Source organism: Aricia agestis, chromosome 7 (genome assembly GCF_905147365.1).
Source record: "Aricia agestis chromosome 7, ilAriAges1.1, whole genome shotgun sequence".
In the NCBI taxonomy this organism is placed as follows: domain Eukaryota; kingdom Metazoa; phylum Arthropoda; class Insecta; order Lepidoptera; family Lycaenidae; genus Aricia; species Aricia agestis.
Genome location: NC_056412.1, coordinates 5,924,304 through 5,944,341, shown reverse-complemented (window position 1 = coordinate 5,944,341; position 20,038 = coordinate 5,924,304). Strand labels below are relative to the sequence as shown.

Below are 20,038 nucleotides of genomic sequence, written 5' to 3'. Positions count from 1 at the left end.
GCGCAAGCGCTGTTTCACGCCGATTTTCTGTGAGCCCGTGGTATGTCTCCGGTCGAGCCGACCCATTCGTGCCGAAGCATGGCTCTACCACGTAGACCTACCGTATAAATAATATTATCTATATCTTATATATAAAAATGGATTTTCAAATGTGTTCGTCGCGCTAAAACTTGAAAACGGCTGAACGGATTGGGCTGATTTTAGTCTTAAAATATTCGTAGAAGTCCAGTGAAGGTTTTAAAGTGACACGAAGTTCACCGGGACAGCTAGTATATATATATATATATATATATATATATATATATATATATATATATATATATATATATATATATATATATATATATATATATATATATATATATATATATATATATATATATATATATATATATATATATATATATATATATATATATATATATATATATATATATAAAAATGGATTTTCAATTGTGTTAGTAACGCTAAAACTCGAAAACGGCTAAACGGATTGGGCTAATTTTAGTCTTAAAATATTCGTAGAAGTCCAGGGAAGGTTTTAATGTGACATGAAGTTCACCGGGATAGCTAGTATAGTATAGATTTAATGACGACTGCTGCTTGATACGTTAATTTACTCCCCGCTGTGCTCCGCGTTGTGAATGCGCAAACGTGGGCACGATAAAATCAACAGTCATTTGTTCCTCATCAAGTCCCGATCCACATTCTCGCCGCAGCCGTGTCAACACTCGTCACGAGAACATGACGAACTATGAAAATGGTGAAATGTCGGACATGTCGAAACGGCATTGTCGTACGCATAGATGGAATTGGATTGCGCTATCGCAAACGTGATGCCAATGATGATATTCGTGACAGATATGCACCAGATTATTTCGCACTCCCGTAATTTGTTCGATATACGTTGGCGAGATCCACTGCAGCTATGTTGCCCCCGACGTAACCTTTATGCTAACGGCATAAGGGTCATCGAGAAACTTTGAGGTAGAATAATTTTGAACGGACTACTATTCGTTTCTGCGGGGGCTTCCCGCTTTTCTGGAAAATTGGTTCATAGGCGAAGTGCGAACTTGCGTAATTCGGTCGGGTTATGTCCAGCCCAGCTGTGAGCTTACAGATTACGAATCTGAGTAATCTGACTTCACATTACCTGAATAAATGACGTAGGTTTGCTATCTGCCTGTAAACCTATTTCTTCGATACAACATAGACTATACATATTATAAAACAAAGTCGCTTTTTTCCCTCATGTCCCTTTGTTCCCTTTAATCTTGAAAAGTACGCAACGGATTTGATGATTCTTTCAGTGATAGCCCATTTATCGAGAAACGCTATAGGCTATATTTTTTCACGCTAAGACTAATAGAAGAATGTGGAAAAAACGGGGAAAATTATTTGAAAGGGCTTATCTCGCGAACTACTGGAGCAATTTTCATGTTATTTGGCACAGATAAGAAGTAGACCACGTGAAGGATCATAATAGGCTATCGCTTTTAATCATTTTTTCAGTGGCTATATATTTTATACCCGTGCGACGCCGGGGGGGTCGCTAGTAATATTATATTATGCATTCATCTATTACTTACTATTACTACTAGACCACTGTTGTTGTAGTGTTGTAGTAGTAAGTAACCATCTAATGTAGTATAGTATAGTAGTCTTTAGATACCAACTAATAACTTTCCCTTTAAAACACTGAAATACGAATTTGCATACTTTACAAATAATTAAAAATGAGGACTATAAAAAAATTGATTAAAACAATAAACACACATCAGAAACTTGTTTTTCAATGGCGCCTTTTATTCACTGCAATTATAAAGTTTGTCATAAAACTGTTGATTTTGTCCGACTCCAATTTACATTTATATGTATTGTTATGTTGAAGATGACTATTAAACTGGTTGCTGAAGACATTAAGATGTGAATGGATAAGGTATCTTTTGTCTACGCTCTTCGAGTTGACTCCACATGACAATTGCCAACTTTAATAATGCTAATTTTGTCGGTTTATTCCACAGATAAAAAAAAAACTTCATAACATTTTACAGTTAAATTCTATATTTCCCTTACTATCCTTTTACTATCTACCGTCGTCTTTATTATGACATGTCGTTCGAGTCTTTTTTTACCTGGGGCTGCTTTGCGCATCCCCGGCGGATTGGGGACATCGGCCGGGGTATGTGGCACTCCCCGTACTACCCACTAAAACACCATGGTGTTTTAGTGGGTAGGCATGCCTAAGCCTACCCATGCCTAAGCACTTTTTGCTTAGGCATGGTTCCGGGCACGATCAGCCCATGTCGTTCGGGCCTAGAATTTTCATTTAATGTATATGTTTTTTTATACAAATTTAACCCTGTATATTATGGTACGAGCTTTTGCCCGCGGCTTCGCTCGCGTTAAGAAGTATTATTATATACAAACTGTCATCCCCTATTTGTACCCCTTGGGGTACAAATAGGGGATGACAGTTTGTATATAATAATACTTCTATCATATAGATCAGATAGATATATATCAAGATCCTTTCTTAGCGGATGCCTACGTCATAACATCTACCTGCATGCCCAGCCCGATCCGTCCAGTGGTTTGGGCGGTGCGTTGATAGATCACTATGTCAATCAGTCAGTCAGTCACCTTTGAGTTTTATTATATTATATAGATTTAGCCTAGTAAACTTCCCGAAAACGAGAAAGCTGTTATGTCCGTAGGCAGTAAGTAACAATAATGTAATGTTTTGAAGATAAAACAATCATTGAAAATTTTCTCACATTGTTTCGCAGGCGAGTAATTTTTGGAAGTGTAGGAGCATCGTCGACACTCGACAGCCTAATAATAATATTTCACAAATAATGGTGTAGGTGTCACGTTCGTAATAAATAGGATATATGTATCCATGATATATTATGTTCACATAATATAAAAGGAAAAATAAAAATGTGCGATTACAATCGCGAATGTTGCAATTGAGAGCTATTGTATTAATAACAGTTTTTTTACATACGACGTTAATTTCATTTTTAATCTGGGGTCATTACGAGGATGATATATCTTATTCTTTCGAAATAATTGTGAAAACATAACTGTATTAACATTTTAATTTTTACGTCTACGAATTTTATCAAACTCGGCCCATAAGTTTTGAAGCCTATCTAATAAATTAACCAGCACTAAAATTCCCGAAGCATTAGCGTAGATTTAAAACTGTACTTTCAGACATTTATAGTTCACTAATTTCGCAGGCAGTAATAAAGACGTAGGTGAATGAAGTGAGTAACTAACAATTTGAAAATTAACGTTTTTTTGCATAAATGGAGGCTCTAGAATCGAGAAAATGATTTGAAATAAAAAAAAATGAGCAGTTTAGGGACTTATTAGACAGAGAGCGGTCACGCGTTGAAGCGTTCTGCGTTCGCATTCTACGTTCGTTCAGTCACAAAGGAGAAATTCTGACGCGGTCAGTAGCTCTACCATGAGTTTAAGCTATAGTATTTATCGATATTCGTTACCGACTACATATATATTTTTTACAGCGCCTCTAGCGGTCACTTGCAGAACTAAAATCACCATACTAAATATTTACGTAGTCGGTATCGAGTATCAATAAATACTATAGCTTTAAACTCATGGTAGAGCTACAGAACGCCCCCCTGTGTGAGTTTAATATCTATGTAACGTAATATAACACAAATAACGCAAAACTGACCGTTTCAATGCTTGACCACGTGACCGCTCTATGTCTGATAGATCCCATATGTATACCCAGATATAATATTATTACTAGCCAGATGATGAAGTAGGTAAGTAAGTAACGAGGTTTGTTCAAATTATAAGGAAAAAAAAAGAATAATTCCTCTTATGTTGTAAAGTTGTAAAATGTTAGTTACCCATTTCATCCGGTCACGTCTTCAGTTATGAGTTAACCAAATTAACAACCGGAGTACTCAAGTTAGAGACCAGCAGTACTAATACAGTAATTAGTCTGTTAAGCCAGTCTGTGGGAAGTTCTCACGACTATTGCTAATGCTGTGCCCTTCCTTACCCAACCCGCATTGTCTGAGGATAGTATGGCTAGTCATTACGCTAATGGTGTCAGATAAGAGGACCTTCTTTGGTCGTTGATGTAATGTGCTAAATTGGTTTCTATATTACGCCTTGATTACACTTACCGAGTAGACAGTACTCGGCGGTAGGGATAGCTCAGTAGATGTAAGTTGTATCCAAGTCCTTAGAGCAGGGGTTTCCAATCTTTTTCAGCCTGCGGCGCAGTTACACGTCGCAATATTTTGTCATGGCGCCCTACTCTACCTAGCTATTAGAAAAATATACTTAAATAAACACCTGTAATGATTCAAATAGTTAGTTTAAGCAGGTAAATGATAATTAACAAATATTTAATCATCTATCTGCTTTACATAATTAATATAAAAAAATAATGTTATAATATTTGTGGTTTTTGATAATGATGGAGGCAGGAGGATCGACTCAGGAGTCACGATGCGGCGCCTCTCCTGCCTTTCCACGGCGCAACAGGGCGCCGCGACGCGCACTTTGGGAACCCCTGCCTTAGAGCATTCTTAGGGTGGGTTTACATTGCAACGTCGCAAATGTCGTGAAACATTTTTAATTTTGAATTTGAAACAAGTGTATGAGGCAAGTTTGTTACGTACTTTAATGATGTGTATCTTTTGTGTAGTAAATAAAGTTTTCAGATAAAAAAAAGTAAGTTGCACACACAAAATATACAGGGTGTGATATGTATGGGCAAGTGCTCCAGCGCGAGCGTCATGAATTTGCCCATACATAAAAATAAAAAAAAGTTACTCTTAAAGCGCTGCTACTTTCGCACTGAAAAGGGGGACTCATGTCCTAAGTATTTTTTTGTTTTGTTACATCCTGCATAAGCAGATATACAAACTCTTGGGTAATATAATTATATAATTGGGTATTGCCCATACAAAAATAAAAAGAAAGTTACTCTTAAAACGCTGCTACTTTCGCACTGAACTCATGTCCCAAAAGTATTATCACATTGTTTTGTTACATCTATATATACAAAACTCAAAGGTGACTGACTGACTGATTGACATAGTGATCTATCAACGCACAGCCCAAACCACTGGACGTATCGGGCTGAAATTTGGCATGCAGGTAGATGTTATGACGTAGGCATCCGCTAAGAAAGGATTTTGATAAATTCCAACCCCAAGGGGTTCAAATAGGGGATGAAAGTTTGTATATAATAATACTTCTTAACGCGAGCGAAGCCGAGGGCAAAAGCTCGTATAATTATATAATTGGGTAATACGAGTCGTGTAATCACTCGGAATGAATAAGATAATATGATAATAAAGTAATTAAGAACGAGGGAATCTTTTATTCCGTCCATGTTTACCGTAATCAAAGGCAAGCGAGTGTATCGAGTACGAGAGTAGGGTTCAGAAGATATTTGTTTTGAATTAATTATCCATACTTTCATACTAATATTATAAATGCAAAACGTGTCTGTTCACTCTGTCTGTCTGTTACCTCTTCAAGCCCAAACCAATGAACCTTTTGGCAAACATTTGGAATGGAGATACTTGGAGTCCCGGGAAAGGATATAGGATATTTTTTACCCAAGAAAAATGTACGGTTCCTGAGTGATTAACGAATTGTGGGACAACGGAGTTGCGGGCGTCAACTAGTTGATTATATACAAGGTGTGTACATGTTCCTTATATAGAGTCCACTACTATATCACATTAGGTAATGACATTATTTGAGGGTATAAGTACAAAAATTCAAACATTTATCATCACTAGTCATTTAGAAATCTCAAGTTGAGCATAGCAAGAATGACTGACGGGACAATGTTGACGAAAATCGAGCACCGCGCAGTGATTAAATTCCTTACAAAGCAGGGCAAAACTCAAAAAGTGATCCACGACGAATTGGTAACAGTTTATCAAGACGCTGTTTCTTCATTATCTACAGTTCAAAAGTGGTCAAGTGAGTTTAAAAAAGGGAAAGCATTGAAGACGACCCCCGCGTGGGCGGGCCGGTGAGTGCCACTAAAGAAGAAAAAGTAAAAGAAGTTGAGAAAATTGTTCTTGAAGATGCCTGTATTAAAATTAAAATGTTCGCAGAGATGAATAACCTATCAGTTGGGACCATTCACACCATCCTCCATGACAATCTTAACCTGTCGAAGGTCAGCGCAAGATGGGCTCAAATGCTCAATGCCTCAACAAAGCACCGGTTCACAATGCGCGAGTTGCCGAGGCAGCTTCTAGATGAAGATGACTATATAGAAAAATAAAATTAATTCAGAATTTTCCGCCTTTTCCTTCGTACCTATACCGAGAATACATTAAAGGCCCCTCGTATTACCTTCGTATATATGTTAAAAGTTGTTACGTTGAACGGAACCACTTAAAATATAAAGTTATTCTCAAGGTGTTGCAGTTTCGCGGCTGTGAACATTGATTTGATGCGATTAATGCTACAATTTACATTTCAATGAGAGCTTCCTATTGCATTATGTTGGCGCAACTCGGGTACAGGCGAAGACAGATCCGGCGTGCCGCATTTTAACTGTATACAGGGTGTAACAAAACTAAGTGCTTTTGGGTGTGTACTGTGTATAGGTACCCCTATACAGGGTGTAACAAAAATAAGTGATAATACTTTAGGGTGTGTACGTGTTCCTCGTAGAGACTTCACTGTGAAAGTAGCAGCGCTGAAAGACCAAAATTTTTTTTCACTTTTGTATGGGGAAACTCGCGACGCTCAGGCCGTTGCCCATACAAAAGTGAAAAAAGTGAAAAAAAATGTTTCGTCTTTCAGAGCTGCTATTTTCAGAGTGAACTCTCTACAAGGAACACGTACACACCCTAAAGTATTATCACTTATTTTTGTTACACACTGTATAGAGTTAAATGTGAAAGTAGCAGCGCTGAAAGAGTAACTTTTTTAACTTTTGTATGGAGAAATTCATGACGTTGGGCCGCTTGCTCATACAAATTACAAATAACTTGTTTTTTTGCACCTTGTATATTTGTTCAGAGGCTGTTATATATTATCTAAGACTAACATAATATACGAAAACTGGGCAGTTCTGGAAATATTACATACATACTAGTTGTATTGAATATTTTTAGGCTTTTATTATGCACGTCGTAACTCGTAACTCGTATCCTTAAAAAGTTTGTGTACAAGTACTAATAAAATAAGAAGTATAATAATATTATGTCTTAGCTGGAAATGTCTTGTTAAAACTATTCTTAAAGTGATCTATTAAGGATACTTAAAATATCACTTTAAGAGTTCTATTTGTAATTTCGTAAGTATCTCAAAACGTCCCATTAAGGTAAGCAGTAAGTCACTCTTTAGAGAAAAGTTTTACTACTAAAAAAACTATAATACCGACTACCGTAAAAAGAAACAATATTAAACAAACAAGATTTTTTCTTCGCTTAAATATGTATATTATAATTGCAGTGCGATTGTTATCTGTGATAATTTGTGTAACGAAGCGATTTGCAACAGTTTTTGTTGAGTTCGGGTCAAGGAAAACCGTAACACTACCATGATAGTTTCACTATAGAGTATCAGCTTCGAAACACTGCTTTATGAAATTTCTTGTGGATGATACTATTTACAACAATTCTTAGATCAGTTTCATATTACAAGAACGTACTCGTCATGTACTAAAATAATATATTATAACTATAAGATATAGAGTCTATGGTTCATAATACAATGTATTATCTAAACTCAATCATACAAATATACGGTCGCTTCATTTTGTAGACATTTAGTAAATGACGCTTACAATATAAACAATAATTTTAATTACGAACTTCACACGAACGGACTGTGAATAGGCAGGCAAGTATTGACTATTCTGGCTGAATGATTCGGCAATGACATTTCACTTAAAACACAAGGATCGTCATAGTCACTGAACAATAGAAGGATTGCAAAATCCCCCAATTTATATGCAAAGCATGCATCATATGTGTGTGAGGGTCAAAGGATGAAAGGTTTATGTGACGAGTGGACATGGGCTGCGTGCTGCATTGATGTTGATGTACAGTTGCTCAAAACCTTTTCAACCTCACTATTTGGTAATGAGTATCAATGAGGGTTTTCGATATTTCATTTGCGCTAGGGAGCGGTCCCGACATAATAATTATATTTCCGTCGCTTAGTAGACTCGTTTTTAACGAAGTTCCTTATCGCGCGTTCGGCGTAAAGGCTAGATAGGCTAGACAGAACGATATTTGACCTCGACACTTTTATACTAGTACCACATAACCACACCAACATGGTAGGGGCAGAGGGCGTTGGTAGTATTCCTGTGCGTCAACTAGATGGCATTTTTTGAGAATAAACCGACGCGTTGTTAGTTTTCCTGGGCGTCAATAGATGGCGATTTTTAATAATTTTTTGAGTGTATTTATATATTATTTTGTATACAGGTTTATTGAACATAAGAAATAACTTCGTTCCATTCGGGTGTCCCTTGACACCTCTCAAGTTTTTGGAAGACTATCAATATGATTTTTCCGACTTTTTCCTACCTTCCAACAGCCAACAGGTGCCATGTAGCAACAGAGTTTTGATTCACTGAAGTAGAATCTTTGGAGCTAGTTGAGCGTTTTGTCGCATCCTTTCCATCTGTATTTTTATTAAAAGTATCAAATCATTACGACATTATGTTGAAACATTGAAACAATTGCGTTACTACAATAACTATTGAATTAACTTGGAAGATGTAGCTGTCATTACCAGCCCGTCGTGAATAAGCGCGGCCCGTCCCTTGATTAGAGCGAACTGTCCGCAACATAAGTTAGGCCAAGTTACAACGTTTGCGCCATTTGTACTGTAGTTTATAACTTAACGTGCTCGGCATCGGGACGCTAATGTTGTTATAAACACTCCCTGATTGATATTAGATGGCCTCAGATGTTCGAATGCTACTTAAATATTTGTTGTCTGCAAAATGTTTTGTGATTGCTTTAGACTTCGAATAATTAAGTGTTTTTTTTTCTATTAAATTTATCTGATTATATTTGCCTGGAAACTTTGGGCAAATATATTTTATAAATTTGAACCTAATTTAAGGACTAACGACACGTAGGCTATACAGGTTTAACCTGATCAAGCTTGTACTGAATACTAGTTTATTGAGAATGACGTCTCTACATGGAGCTCTACCGCATGTGAATTCCGGAGTCGATAATAGTGATTTCGCACGTAACTCGAATCGGAAATCAAAGTTCGCCTCTTGGCTGACGTTAATTGCTTGTGTTTCACACTATGTGATGTGTAAGTCTTCACAAAGACAGTACTGCGGTGGTCTTCCAACGAGGGTTTTTAGTTTATCCGCGGTATAGTATATTGCGCGTTATGTTGTTTTCTGTTTTTTTGAAATTGTATTTGTCCGTTTCCTCTTTACGCCCAAACCACTGAACGAATTTTGCGGATACCCCGGGGATGGACATAGGATACTTTTGATCCCGGGAAAAGGTACGGTTCCTACGTGATAAACGAATTTTGGCGCAACGGATTTGTGGACGTCGTCTGTAGACTAAGCTACGGCGTGGAACAAAATAATATGAAATACAAAAAAAATAACAACAACATCGCTTTCGAAGAATTTTATTTCTAATAAAACTAATAAATTAACGACCACTACAACATTTTTATTTACCATCAAATGATACCTAATTAAAGAAACCTACACTTCACAGTAAACACCTACCTACGCTTTCTTATCTTTTTACCTGATAGTACTTCATAATTCGGTAACATTTCCATTTTGTCATTACTTGAAAGATACGGCTGTAATCAGCAAAAAGCTGCTTATTAGTTTAGTTCTGCAGCTCTAGCATCTCTATTAATAATTGTGTTTTTTTTGTAAGAACAATACGGTTTTTTAGGGTTCCGTAGTTTCTCATTAGTTTTGCAAATTATACATGATGTATTGATATGTTCATTCCTCTGGACTAGGCCGACTATGTTGCGAGAATGCCGTAGTTGCCGTTGGGCGTGGACATCTTAAAATCTTGTCCCAGGCTGCAGGCACTACAGTATTCAAAGAGTAATTCGCACTGAAAATACTATATTAATCATCCACATCGGAGGCCTTGTTTTTGTACCAATAGCGCTTCCTGTTATACTTTATTACCTAATCTAGTTTATAAGTCGTTCCGACTTTAACCATTTCCAACAAATGAAGTGGACGAGATGTAAATAAACTAAAATGACATTTTGTTTGGGGAGGACCCGAGTTAGGGTGATTAAGCCGCGCGAATTGGAAAGGTTGCTGTCAATATTAAATAAGGACCCGGCCCCACGATAAATGGATTAGGGTAAACAGCATAAAGAGGCTTTGTATCTCAAATTAAATGTCAAGCGGGATCATTATTCAGCTGTCGCGTGACACTCTCAGCCTGCACGGGACTTGTATAATGTATATAAGTATATTAATTGTTGTGTGTATGTACTTTTTTATGAAATAAGGGGACAAACGAGCAAACGGGTCACCTGATGGAAAGCAACTTCCGTCGCCCATGGACACTCAGCATCAGAAGAGCTGCAGGTGCGTTGCCGACCTTTTAAGAGGGAATAGGGGAGGGTAGGGAAGGAAATAGGAGAGGGTAGGGAAGGGAAAAGGGTAGGGGATTGGGCATACTTGTATAGAAATGTATATTAATTATACTCTTTCTATTATAAAGGTCTGTGTTGTGTCGACGTCTTCCCGATTACTAATAAAAATATTTACACAGCGAATACGAGTTCTACTTCTCAGTTCTCTGGAATATTATTATTATTACAAACGTCACGAGACGAAGGCGAAAAAGCGGACCTTGAATTATTATAGTTAAGTATCTATAACATTTCCATTTTATTAAATAGTTTTATTAGTAACGAAGGAATAGTTTGTCGTTGTCTGATTCGTTGGAACAGTTGCTTAACAGCAACCATAAAACCAGCGTAAAAACACATAAACTTTTTATTAGTATGGACGAAAATATATTTTCCAATTTATCCAGTTTGGATAAATTTATTTATCCAGTTTATTTTTGAGGCATAAAACGTAGCCTATGTCTTTGATTTTTTCCAAATGCACCTCCAAAATTTTTTCTACTACTCAATCTCTTACTCCCCTGGTAACTTCTAAATCGATTGTGGATACGACAGCTCAATCTATTTGTTTTGAAGTTAAAACGTTAATTATAATATTGTCTAAAACATTTCTAAGAATTAGTTGTAAATTGTAGGTGTAAAATAAATGACTGACAGGATAATTATTGTTAATCTATCAAAAAATTGATTGCCTTTGAATATTCTGTGTGAATCATAATATGCTTACCTACCATACCTATTACCCACTAATGTAGTCGTTGTTTGGGAATTTGGGATACTTACTTTTGGTGGTAATAGTACAAACTACAGTATTCTTCAGCATTTGTGAAAATTAAAAAAAAAATCGGCCAAGTGCGAGTTGGACTCGCCCATGAAGGGTTCCGCAGCAGCAATAAGGTTTGTTTTTATGAAATTAAGAGGTTTTTGATTTATTTTCATATTTAAGTTGATTTCATGAAAGTTAAATTAAGGTTTACTATTTATGACGTATAAAAAAACTACTGGCTAGATCTCGTTCGAACCAATTTTCGTGGTAGTTTTTGTAGTAATATACATCATATATTTTTTTATAATGTGTGTCCCCCCCCTCTAACTTTAGAAGTTAGAGGGGGGGACACACATTTTACCACTTTGGAAGATTGTCTCTCGCAAACTATTCAGGTTAGAAAAAAATTACATTAGAAACCTCAATATGATTTTTGAAGACCTATCCATAGATACCCCACACGCATAGGTTAGAAAAAAATTTTTTTTTTTCAGTTGTATCTACGGGGACCCCTAAAATTTTTTATAATTTTTCCATTTTTGTATCAAAGTCTTAATGGGGTTCACAGACTACATCTATTTACCAAGTTTCAATAGTATAGCTCTTATAGTTTCGAAGAAAAGTGGCTGTGACACACGGACGGATAGACAGACAGACAGCGGGGCTAAAATGGTTGCTTTGAAGAATCATGACATGAATCATAATATGATTAATTTTTCTAAAATCGCAAAATGCAACTCTGCTTGCAATTCATTTCTGTATTTTTGTACTGATTTGACATTTGTCAGTTTGACAGTTTTGACAATTCATTTGCTGAATTGCTTGAGAGGAATTGCTAAATGTGACCATTTTAGCCCCGCAGACAGACAGACATGAAGAATCTATAAGGGTTCCGTTTTTTGCCATTTGGCTACGGAACCCTAAAAAATTGGCTCAGTATCCACGACAGATAGATGAATAATGGATGGATATTTCGCAGAGTTTTAGATATAGACCTTGATTACGCTTTCGCCAAGATAAAAATATCTTTATTTGAATACGCTGAAATCCTAAAAAACCGGCCAAGTGCGTGTCGGGCCACGCGCAATATAGGTACCACTAGTACCGCTAGTTTTTGATAATGTTTGTATGGTCAATGAATGTACATTTATAACGTGTTTTACACTACTAACAATCATCTCAGTTACGTTCAAATACATTTTTTTTAGTTTATCGACTATTACTCAATAACTTATGAAGTCTTCTTAGCCGTGATAGTTTTCCTTTTAAATTCAGCATATTTCCTACTTTACTGAATTTTTTCACATTTTTTGAAGCAACCGTTTAGCTGGTAGAAGGGGGATGATTTTTTCCACTTTAAAACTTCATATTTCACAAATAGATCCCTAAATCAGAAAACGATCTATGAATACTCATAATATTTAAAAAAACTACCGAACGACACCCCACACGGTGGACGCGAAAAAAAAATCATTCCCGCTTGATGTGTAGGGGAGGTACCTTAATAAAATATATATTTTTAAGATCTTATATACCATTTTGTCGGCATCATTATTATGTGCATTCATGCCGAATTACAGATTTGTAGGTCTTATAGTCTCTGAGCAAAACCGCGGACAGACAGACGGACGGACGGACAGACGGACGGACAGACGGACAGATAGACAGACAGACGGACAGACAGATCGAAACTATAAGGGTTCCTTGTTGACTACGGAACCCTAAAAACTGAGTTGACAGAACTAAACGATTAAAATTAAAACGAAATTGTAATTATTATAATTTTCAGCCGCATTAAATTTCAATACAGAAATTGCATTATAGCAAAAGCATTAACCGCCTGATATATAATAGCAATTATGCCGTGTCCCGGCTACTATAATCTCCAATATCGGTATAAAATCCGGCGGTCGCCGGCTTAAATGAAACGTTTAAATACTGATTAAAAATACATTGCGGCATATTGAACGTGCTTTTTGTCCTGTTCTTTGAATGTATCGCTTATGGCTTCGTGGGATATTATTGTCACTTAAAGCGAGCATTATAGATTTTGTTCACGATTATACCGCGATATACGAAAACCAAAAACCCAACATTCGCGATAGACAGACGAAACAAAATCATATTAAGTAAATAAAATAGAAAACTTAAAGAAGTTAAACATAAAATATTTCATATTTGCATAAAGCTTTAAAAAGCAACTGAAGCTTACGTTAGTTGAAGTAGTACTTCTGGGTCCGATACGACGGGAAAACCTGCAAACAAAACAAAATCGTCTTAAGTTTAAATGCTTATGTTACTCGCTTAGCTCATTAGCTATTCAAATATGAATTACGTTACGTTACGTTATGTTATGTAGGGAAAAAACGTCATTAAAGTTCTAACACCACGTAAGTCACTTTTTTATGAAATAAGGGGGCAAACGGGCAAACGGGACACGTGATGAAAAACAACTTCCGTCGCCCATGGGCACTCGCAGCATCAGAAGAGCTGCAGGTGCGTTGCCCGGCCTTTTAAGAGGGAATAGGGTAATAGGGGAGGGTAGGGAAGAGAAAAGGGTAGGGGATTGGGCCTCCGGTAAACTCACTCACTCGGCGAAACACAGCGCAAGCGCTGTTTCATGCCGGTTTTTTGTGAGCCCGTGGTATTTCTCCGGTCGAGCCGGCCCATTCGTGCCGAAGCATGGCTCTCCCACGTCCACTTTTGGCCTATTTCAACATTTTTATACAATTTGTCAGAAAATCGGAAAACGTATCGTTTTAGCCAATCAGGAACACGTATCGGCCAACAAAATCTCGTAAAATAGTTAAATAGTAAATCTACATTATGGTATATAATATCTATACAAAATTCAAACAATTTTCTCTCTCCTAAAAAGTTGCTATTTTTGACTTACGTGGTGTTGAACTTTAACGACGAAAAGGCGTCCGTGGCATATACTTGATTGATTCTAGGCTAGATCGCTCTTGACCTTTCAGATCTATTTCTGCATTGTGAACTTAAGTGTTAAGTTACAGGAACAGTCTTCTTGTCTTGCTGAGTTGGTCTTTCCTACCGTTAGTAGGTAAGGCATCCATTAGACGGTAGGTTTTGCTGTCAGTTTTACCACAGTCATGACTGTGACTGATGGGTAACCTACCGTGTAAGAGCGTGACTGACGGTTGCATGAAGCTGATTGACGAAAATCTGGATACATTCGTCAGTCCATCAGTCACCATCAGTCAAACATAATCCATGATTGACGGAATTGACTGACGCTTGCATGAGCGTATAATGGATGCCTTAAAGAAGAGCTCGATAATAATTTTAATATTTCGTAAACTAGATGACCCGGTTAACTTCAGTCTTCGTATCACTCCCCCATAATATAAACCTTCCCTGGACTTCCACGAAATATTTAAGACGACAATCAACCAAATCGGTTTATTTAAAATAAATTTTTATTTATATAGATAGATTTTGTAGTACGTCTGGTCCGAATCCGATCCGAATCCGAGATTTACGGAAGACAGGGTAGCGAAATATCCGAATCCGGATTAAGTGCGTTAGCTATAATAGCTTTATGTGTTATCTTCGGATAAACAAATTATAGCATATTTTCTGCGTAGCGTGCGCTTTTATTGTAATCAATACATAATAATATTATATAAATAGGTTCAAAAGGTATTATAATAACCGTTTCAGAGAACCGAAGCTGCTCGCTCAAATAATAAGTTTCATGAATTTTACAATACTCACGTAAATCTTTTATCTTTTACTCGGTAACGAAATAATTACGAGAACAGCTTTATTTACTAAGCCCTTATTCCGATTTTACAAAGGTTCAACAGAAAAACCTGTTAAACCTTCGCTTTTATCAAATAATGCTACAATATCGATATGGTTTCGATGCAGTCTCGATAATTTTATATGCTTGTCGTATGATATTCATCCAAATCAAAGTTATTAAACGCGTTCAGAGGTTTGATCGTGTCAGATTCAAATTAGAGTCAAAATAACGTGGCTGTCTACAATAATTAGTGAAGAGAATTTAATTATCTCATTATTTTAGTTGTAACTTGTACCTTCTAAGCGACTTGAAAATTTGCACGCCACTCAAAGGCAAAATAAGAGAACTGCGGGGCTAAAATGGCCAAATTTAGCAATTCCTCTCAATCAATTCAGCAAATGAATTGTCAGAACTGTCAAACTGACAAATGTCAAGTCAGTACAAAAATACATAAATGAATTGAAAGCAAAGTTGCATTTTGCTATTTTAGAAAAATGAATCATAATATGATACATATCATGATTCTTCAAAGCGACCATTTTAGCCCCGCAGTTTACTTGACGAACATCATAATATTATATATTATTATACCTTATTTTAAGCAAATAAACGCTTTCTATTCTTTTTTCTATTCTATAACTCATGTTTCACTTCTGATTGGTCAAAATTCTTAAAGCCACTTTGTAATTATAATCATATTTTATTGATAGTTTATTAGAAGTTTAGTTATAATATAATTATTATATATTATACATGAACAAGGTGTAACAAAACTAAGTGATAATACTTTAGGGCATGTATAGTTATACAGAGTTCACTGTATAAGTATCAGCGCTGAAAGAGTAACTTTTTTACTTTAGTATGGGAAAGTTCATGACGCTCGCTTGGGCGCTTGCCCATACAAATCACAAGAAAAAAAAATCCTTTTTCAGCGCTGCTACTTTCACATTAAACTCTATGTGAGGAACACATACACCCCCCTTTTTTAACACGAGGAAATGCTTTACGCATCCCCGGCAAATCGGGGATATCGGCCGGGGTATGTGGGACTCCTGCGGGGCTAAAATGGTCGCTTTGAAGAATTATATTATGAATCATGTTATGATGAATCATTTTAAAAACGCAAAATGCAAGTCTGCTTGCAATTTATATTTAGTAATTCGTACTAATTTGACATTTATCTGTTTGACAGTTTTGACAATTCATTTGCTGAATTGATTGAGAGGAATTGCTAAATGTGACCATTTTAGCCCCGCCAAAATCTTTTCGTTTTTGCTTCGTTATAGAATCGCCGATAAAAATGTACGGAATTGACATAAGCGTTCGTTAATATGTATTTGACGTTCGACTCGTCTTATGTCAATTCCATACATTTTGATCGGCGATTCTATAACGAAGCGAAAATGAAAAAGTTTCGGCTAAATGGCCTGTAGACTACCGACTAAAACCCCATGGTGCGCCACTCATCGCTTAAGGCAGTGTTGCGGGTACGATAGAACCTACCGCAGCTCACACACACACCGCCTAAAGTACTATCACTTAGTTTTGTTACACCCTGCATTTAGGTATATACAATTAGGGTTCTTAGATATCCTTAGCAAAGCGTATGTGTAAGGGCGTTTGTGCACTACACGGAATTTTACCGTCCGGCGTTCATAACTTTCACGTTTGCCATATAATTACGGGACGCCGCGCCGCGCCGCGTCGGATGGTAAAATTCCGTGTAGTGCACACACGCCCTTAGCGTGAAGGTACGTCGTAATCCCAAATTATTTAATATATTATTTGAAGCGTTCGCGTTGTAAGTCAATTCAGAGTATTGACTTTTGGTGTCGTCGGGAGTCACATACGATTATTTAACTTTGTATCTTAAGGGTCCTCGCGCCTACGTCAATACGATCTCGTTCTGGAATTACGGAAAATGAACATCTCCCCCCTCACTCCAGTCGTCACTCGTCATGGTGACGGTTGCAAAATTAATTTTCATCCCGGCTTCATTTGTATCGATGCTACAATTTTTTTACTCCGTCTTCTTCATTTGTAGAGGAATAAGAATTTATTGCACTGGAACAATCTTTACGATCGGACATTTTGACGCGATTTATATTGAATTCATAATTTGATAGACTTGCATAACATCTCACCAGGACCCGATCTAGCCATTAAGCCGCTCCAGGCAAAGATCATTTTCGCCGCCCTTTACATATACAGGAAACATATTTGATGGGGGAAAATGGTAGGAATATTTAAGTAAAATACCTACTCAAATATTTCCACTAGCAAGCTTAAGGTTTAGCTGGTAAAATTCTCAAACTTAAGTGGTGGATGGCTAGGTTGGAAGATAGGAATAATAAGTCAATTTCGCCGCCCCTTTTTTTGCCGCTCTGGGCAAATGCCAGGCTCGCCCCCCCTTAGATCGGGGCTCGGGCCCTGCATCTCACGCAATAATTAAAGTCTATGTCGCCGGTTAGACGGTCAAATTTTCATCAATCTGATCCATCAGATCTGATTTTTGACGTGGGAGAGCCATGCTTCGGCACGAATAGGCCGGCTCGACCGGAGAAATACCACGTCCTCACAGAAAACCGGCGTGAAACAGCGCTTCCACTGTGTTTCGCCGAGTGAGTGAGTTTACCGGAGGCCCAATCCCCTATCCTTTTCCCTTCCCTACCCTCCCCTATTTCCTTCCGTACCCTCCCCTATTCCCTTCCGTACCCTCCCCTATTCCCTTCCATACCCTCCCCTATTCCCTTCCCTACCCTCCCCTATTACCCCTTAAAAGGCCGGCAACGCACCTGCAGCTCTTCTAATGCTGCGAGTGTCCATGGGCGACGGAAGTTGCTTTCCATCAGTTCACCCGTTTGCTCGTTTGCCCCCTAATTTCATAAAAAAAAAACAATCTGATTGACGGATATAACCATCAATATTGATGTTTATAAAAAGTTCATATTAAAAATATGATCAATCCATCAATCCTGGGTTAGACGATCAAATTTTCGTCAATCTTTACCGGATTTATGGATCAGTTTGATAAAAATTTGACCGTCTAAGCGGCGACTATCAATTCAAAACAAATTTAGAATTAATGAACCTGTGCCTCGCGTTGCGGTCTGAATTGACCCATATTAGAAATCGAATTAATCGAGCCCTAATAGTCGATTGTTGTCATGAAAATATTATTCAACATCTAAGTCTATTTCAATATTCCATTTGATGTAATAACGCAATAAATTTTGATTTTCACAGAATTTCCTATTATGGCTCCAATTTGTTGGAGAGGGGAGGAGCGGGATAGAAGTGTCACAAATCGCAGAATCGAATAATTCATGAGCCACGAGCCCGGGGGCGGCTTCGGAGAGGTGTTGCCCGACGTTTTGTAACAAGGACAGACTCTTATTCGACTTATTGTGCCATTATTATGCAAAACTTGACGATTCAAAATGTTCAGTATTTAGTTCATAAAGGTTAAATAGTGTACGTGCAAGGTTGGGTGAAGAAATGATATCCAGCTGCGTTACAGATTACGACGCGCGATTACAATAAAATATTATTTAATTAATACATATAACACGTTATTATGAAATTGCAAAAACATATAAGTAAAATAAAAACGTATCTTAGCCGTGTATAAATTGTCGAGGGATGGTAGCTTTTAAAACTTCATATTATGCTTCTTTGTGTATTTAATTTTCAACAGTTTTGTAAGCAATGTATCGTAGAAACGGTGAAAAAGCTGGCGTCACATAAAGTCAATTCTGGCCAATCATGTGATAAGTTGTTACAGATTATTATTGATGTTTATCGCGGGGGCGCGGCCGGGTACAGCGGAGCCACGTCTCCCCCATCATACGTCAAACATTTTTCACCCGTGAAATTCGGAAACTTTGTCAAATTGAAATTTATCGAGTTGGCGCGGGCGCGTCGCGTGTTTTATGACATGGTTTTTATTTTCACAATCAGTTTATTATTTATGTTACAGGTTTTTCATCACAAAAACTGAAAATTATTAAATATGACTGGTGAGACATTTTCAATACTCGACGACGTGATATTTGGCTATTATATTAGATGAAAAAAATAATATAAAAACATATCAATTGATTACTGAGTAAATGTAGCTTAAAGTTAAATAATTATTTTCCCAAAGCATGGACACCGCGCGCGGGAAGCGGCGCGGTGTTTCTTTGATAGCGCACGCCGCCGCGCCGGCCGCATAGTATGCCTACTTGCCTAGCCGCGTAATTCACTCAGGATTCATGATTCATTTATTTAAACGGAAATTAAGTACCTGATTTTATAACATAATTATAATCAGAATCGAGTACCAAATACACTCCTTAAGTATTGCAAAATATGTCTTACCAGTCATGCAGTATAGCATTGGGGCTTGCTGAATCCCTGAATACTATAACTTGCCAGCCTACGGTGGAAAGAAAATTGCTAAAAGAATCTTTCAGTATATCTACAGTTTAAATAATGTTTTTAATTTAATTGAGTTGAATTTTGTGGATAAGTATTTTATTTTAGAATATAAAATTATGCTAAGTATTAAATGCTGTTGTAGCAACTCTTTAGAAGTTGCTCGCAATAAAATATAATATCTTTATGTAATTTTTTTTTTACTTTCAAGTTGTGTGTAATTCCGTTATAATATAATATTTTGATTTATTATATTTGAAGTATTAATAAACAAAGTTTGAGGAACTGAAATCTAAATTAAAATATGATTGATGATTATTGTATCCATGATGTATCATTAATCATTTAGTTTCACCATTAATTAGGTACAAATAACTAATGAATATAGGTAGGTACCCAACTTATAACTTTTTACATACAGTTTTAAAAATTTAATATTT

At 36.9% G+C, this 20,038-nt stretch overlaps 1 protein-coding gene across 2 annotated transcripts in view; it reads right to left on the bottom strand.

The window, feature by feature from the left end:
* LOC121728678 overlaps window positions 1-20,038 on the bottom strand; it is a 173,286-nt gene that overhangs the window by 63,465 nt on the left and 89,783 nt on the right. For both annotated transcript variants that reach the window (XM_042116904.1, XM_042116903.1), the window contains one exon: window positions 13,623-13,665. The gene's annotated coding sequence lies outside the window, so the exon portion shown is untranslated. The remainder of the gene's footprint in view (window positions 1-13,622; window positions 13,666-20,038) is intronic.